Raw genomic sequence first — 5,333 nt, 5'->3', positions numbered from 1 at the left:
CCCCCTCCCCTCCCCTCCCCATCTCCCTCTCATTCCTCTCTCTCCCCTTCCTTCTCTCTCTCTCCCCTCCTCCTCTCCCTCTCCCCTTCCCTCCGTCTCTGTCCCTCTCTCTCTGTCTCTCCCTCTCCCTCTCTCTCTCTTGCTCTCACTCTCTTGCTTTCTCTCTTCTCCTCTTCTTTCTCCTCCCCTAACCCCCATCCGCAGCCACACATAGATCTACCCACACACTTTCCTTTCTCTCCCTCAGTAACTCTCAGCTTTAACTCCTACAAACTTGTCCTAAAATTCCTTTATGTGGCAAAAGCTTAGATCATGGCCACACTATAGATGAAGTCCCTAAGGCCACCCATGTGACTTGCCATGGCTGCTGACATGGAGCTAGACAGGTACATCTGTGGCCTCTATGTCACACAGGGCTTTGTATTGTCTGTCTTGCACACAACACAGCACGACAGATCCCTTCTTATTTCCAGAGTGTTTTCCCTTCTTTGGTTGAGTCAGAATCTCACATGGCCTTGGTTGAGACTGGCTTTGAACACCTGACTTTTCTGCCTCTACGCCTCAAATGCTGGGGATTACATGTGTATAACTCCTTGTCTAGTCTTAGTTTAAAACAAAAAGCATGACATCAAGATGAAGAAGAGATAATCCAGTCACGAAACAATGGCTCTTATCTGCATGCAAAGTGGAGCATCCTGCCTGGGTGCTGAGCCTCACTGTAGCCGTCTGAAGTCAGTTTTACATTAGAACAGGGCAGGTCAGTTATGCCAGGTTTACACTGATGCTGGAGCCAAGAGCTGCCCATATGTACAAGGTGGAGTCCCTCTTCCAACCCTCCTTCATGGACTATCATTGCGGACCTATTCTTTGTAAGGCGCTGTCCTAAGCTGTTTTTAGGAGCCTCAGGTCATGGGTAAGGCCCAGACTCTCAGTTCACGTTTGCTTGGGGTTCACTGCACTTCTTGTTGACTGCAAACCTGGAACACGTTCTGTGTCTCCTCTCCTCTCCTCTCCTCTCCTCTCCTCTCCTCTCCTCTCCCTTTGAGTGTCCCTACTGTAGCCGCACTGGACCTTTGCCAAGGGCGTTCCTTGTTGAACCTGCTGCTCCCCCTGAAATGGAGTTCTTTGGTTTTTGCAAACTGTTTTCTTTCACCTCCTCTGGCCTCTGCTCAAATGTGCCATTCTTACCATGAGTAAGCTCATGGACAGAAGCCGTGTCTGTCGAGATTGGTGGAGGGATGAGGACTCCTGTACTAGGGATTGGAACGGTACAGGTCCAAAGGCTAACCCACTTTCGGCTGGTTTTAGGCAACTGTCTCCCAATAGCCATTCCTTGCTCAGCTCTGAGCTGGAGCTAACATCCAGTGGCTAATTGATCTTGGAGTCTATTAACTTATGCAGCATCTGATGACCTACAGAAACATGTCCCCAATGTGACTGCCTCCACCAGTGTATTTTAAACTAGCCTTGATTTATGACTTTGTTTTGTATTCTAGAAAACTCCATGCAACTGCTTCCACATTGGAATGAAACATGAAATTTGGGGTAATGTGAATCTGGGCCATGGTCACTCAAAAATGACTCCAGAATAAACTCTCTTATTCCCTCTAAGGTGACAGCTGTGGGTTTTGAGTCAATATTACCAAGTCTGCCATTGTTGCTTTCTACCTTCAGAATATTAAAGTATTTTCTTTTCCATCTTTTGTAACATGCATGTTTGTGTGTGTGTGTTGGAAGGTTTCATCAACTTGACACAAGCTAGAGTCACTTGAGAGGAGGAAACTTAACTGAGAATTGAGGCAATGCCTCCATCAGATTGGCTGACAGATATATTTCTGTGGGTTTCTTGATGGTTGGTTGATGCGGGAGGACCCAGCCACAGTGGGTGGTGCTGAGCCTGGGCACATGATCCTGAAGGGTGTAAAAAAAGGTAGCTGAACAGGAGCCCATCAACAGCATTCCCCTGTGGGTCCTGCCTCTGCTCCTGCTTGATTTCTTGCCCTGACCTTTCTTAATGATCAACAGTGGTTGAGACTTGTAAACCAAACAAACCCTTTCCGTCCCAGGTTGGTTTTGGTCAGTGTTTAAGATACCAGTGTTTTCCAGTATCTTAACTTCAGGTATGGCACTGTCTCTACTGAAGAAAGAATTCAGGGAGGAGACAAAATGGGGAAGGAAGTTTGATTAGTGCAGAAGCACACAAGGGGAGGGGAGTGCACACTTCTGCAAAGGGTCACACATTACAGACCTGTTTTGGTGGCTTTTTACTAAAGCTGGGAGACATGCAGTGTTACATACACTCTTTTATTATTATTATTATTTAATTTTTTCTAATTTTTTCTCTTTATTCTTTCTCTTTTCCTAGATAGAACAGAGACTGAAATGAAGAGTGCTTGCCCCATGGGTCTGTATTTTAATGAAGGGAGAAAGCAGGCCAGCACATCATCCTTCATGCTGCAAGAGAGAGTGACAAAGTAGCCAGAAGGAAGGGGAAGGACTGAAGGGAAAACAGGAATAACCATGGACAAACAGGGACATAAAGGCCATTTTGTACCCTGTCTAGACTGGGGATCCTCAGTTAGGAGTCTTACCCCAGGCTATGATCAAGTTGCTGGCCCAGGTAAAGCTGACTCTAGGAAAGTGTCCATCTCTAAACTCTCGAGATTATTGGTAGCAATCAGTTCTAGAGAGCTGTTAGACTGGGGCCCTCAGCTCTTTGCTGGATGATTAGCTGGAGGTATCTTCCAGTTCTTCCTCTGTGGGCCTCTTCAACATGGTATCTTGAGGTATTTTCCAGTTCTTCCCCGTGGGCCTCTTCAACATGGTATCTTGAGGTATCTTCCAGTTCTTCCCCGTGGGCCTCTTCAACATGGTATCTTGCTTTGCCAGGGTATCATCTGTGGAGGGAATAGAGTTATCTAGTAAGGTGCAACTCATAATTATATGCACCCTAAACACGTGTGTTGTGCCCTATCATGTCTGTCTTATTTCACAGGTTGGGAGAAAGTTAAAGGGAAGGATGACTTGAACACTGTGACTATCAGGAACTAGGTAGGGTCATAGATGGCCATCTTTGAGTCTCCTCATTATGTATTCTGAAGCTTTGGCTCTATCACTTCCTGCCTGTGTGATCCTAGGTAAACTCCTTAACCTTTCTGTGCCTTCATTTCCTTCTCTAAAAAATGATGAAAATAGTAGTTATCTGCCTCATTTGAGTTAATGAGAAAAATGCATGAAAACGTAAAATGCTTAGAATAATAAAAATTGACAATTGTCATGCCCACGCCATCAGCTACACAGGAACAGGCATGCAAAGGATGGTCCATCAGCTACATAGGAACAGGCATGCAAAGCATGGTCCATCAGCTACATAGGAATAGGCGTGCAAAGCATGTTTCAAGGACAGCCTTTTCCAGACCAGGGATTCTTCTTGGTCAGAACAGAAGAATCTTCTTTCTTCTTGAGTAACTAGAACAGTTGGGAGCGCTCCAGCCTTTTTGCTGGAGACTAAACCCACCCAGCCTAGCCCTACCTAGCGTGTGGCACATGCCACAGAGACCACAGGAGCTTCTGCTCCTTTTCAGCCTCAGCTTTTCTATTTTGAAAGAATTTAAATCTGATGCAGAGAACCCCTTGATATCTTTCACACCTGGATGTGCCTGTTGCATTTGGAGTCTTAGAAAACGGATATGGCCCTGAGGAGCCTGGGATGGTTCGGCGATGTTCTTCACACCCCCGCATGCAGCCATTCTGAGAACACAGATTTGGGACCTGGAGCTCTTCAGAAAAGCTGTTGCCATTGTTACCATGAGTAGGCCTCAGCATCCATCACAAATTCTCTCTGGTTCCCTGTTATCTTTGTCTCACATGACCTTAGGTGACCTCAATTCAGAGGGGTACATCTAAGGACATCTTGTTAGGTTAGTCTACCACAGCCCTTCAAACTAAAGATAAAAAATTAGAGAAAACACAGTCCTTTGTTTCCTCTTGTTCTCCTCGCCCTTCCTTGCTTTATTTGTTTGTTTTTGTTTGTTTATTTTTGAGACAGAGTCTCACTCTGTAGCCCAGGCTGGCCCTGAACTCCCCACAAACCTGCATGTCTCAGCTTCTTCAGTGCTCAGATTACAGCTGTGTGCCCCCATATCTAGTGTAGAACATTTCCCTTCAACAATATTTGTAATAGTTACTCAAAAAAGGTCTATCCTAGAGATGGAAAGTGTGAACATATAACTGTTGCTTCAGAGACTCTAGAATATTCTATAAGGACTGAAGCCCATTGGCTTGTCTGGTCTCAGTGGGAGAGGAAGCACCTAGCCTCATAGAGCCTTGAAGCACAGGGTGGGAGGATACCTGGGGTGGGGGTGTCCACCCACTCAGAGGAGAAGAGGAGGGGGAGACGGGGGAAGGACTGTGGGAGAGAGTGACGGGGTGGGGACAGTAAGCAGCACGTAAAGTGAATAAGTAAAAAAAAATAATAAAGTAAAATAAAAGACTACAGCCCATAGTGAACTAACAATCATGTGTGTAGCATTTTGTTAGCAGGTAGTAATAGCACATATTAATAGGGTTCAGTGTGACATCTCTGAACATGCACACGGCATGCTCAAGTTTTCTAAAACTTGAGTTGCAGCCAGAGGAACAAAGTTCACAGGCCTATTGTTTTGAGGAGAAGGTATTTTGAGAACTTGGAGCCAAGAGGAAACTCTTGATTTTCTGTTTTTGCTTCTGGCTTTCTCTTCAAAGAGACTAGTCAGATAGAAACAGACAGGCAGAGTAACCATGCCGATGGGGGCGTCAAAGCCTAGACAAAGAGTAACAGTGGCCTGTGGAAAAGTCACCACCCACCATCTAGGCCAGAAGACCTGGTGATACCTGGGCTGTGGGGCTTAACCCCTGAAGAGTCAGAAGAGCCAGGAGAGGGAGGCCCCCAGCACCATATTTCCTAGTTTGACTCATGCTTAGACTGTATGACTGTATTAACCAAAACTCAGAGAATAATTTTAGATGTAGAGATGGTGGGAGGGGAGATTTGGGTTGAAAAACCTACAGAGAACTTTATTGGACATTGGTATTTTGAGGCTTCTAACATGTCACTATTTTCTTTGGATATTTCTTTTTTGCCTTTTAAAGGAAAATCAGAACCCTCCCCCATCATCTCTCTCTCATCTCTCTGCATCTCTGTCTCTCTGTCTCTCTGTCTCCCTCTCCCTCTCCCTCTCCCTCTCCCTCTCCCTCTCCCTCTCCCTCTCCCTCTCCCTCTCCCTCTCCCCTCCCTCTCCCCTCCCCCTCCCTCTCCCCTCCCCTCCCCTTCCCCCTCCCCTCTCTCCCCTCCC

General features: G+C 46.2%; 1 long non-coding RNA gene across 2 annotated transcripts in view; it reads left to right on the top strand.

The window, feature by feature from the left end:
- LOC114611637 overlaps window positions 1-5,333 on the top strand; it is a 24,597-nt gene that overhangs the window by 17,292 nt on the left and 1,972 nt on the right. The window lies entirely within an intron of this gene.

The sequence above is a fragment of the Grammomys surdaster genome, unplaced genomic scaffold (genome assembly GCF_004785775.1).
Source record: "Grammomys surdaster isolate TR1022 unplaced genomic scaffold, NIH_TR_1.0 126118, whole genome shotgun sequence".
Classification (NCBI taxonomy): domain Eukaryota; kingdom Metazoa; phylum Chordata; class Mammalia; order Rodentia; family Muridae; genus Grammomys; species Grammomys surdaster.
Note: the sequence above shows the minus strand (reverse complement) of the source record. Positions and strands in the feature narration are given on the sequence as shown.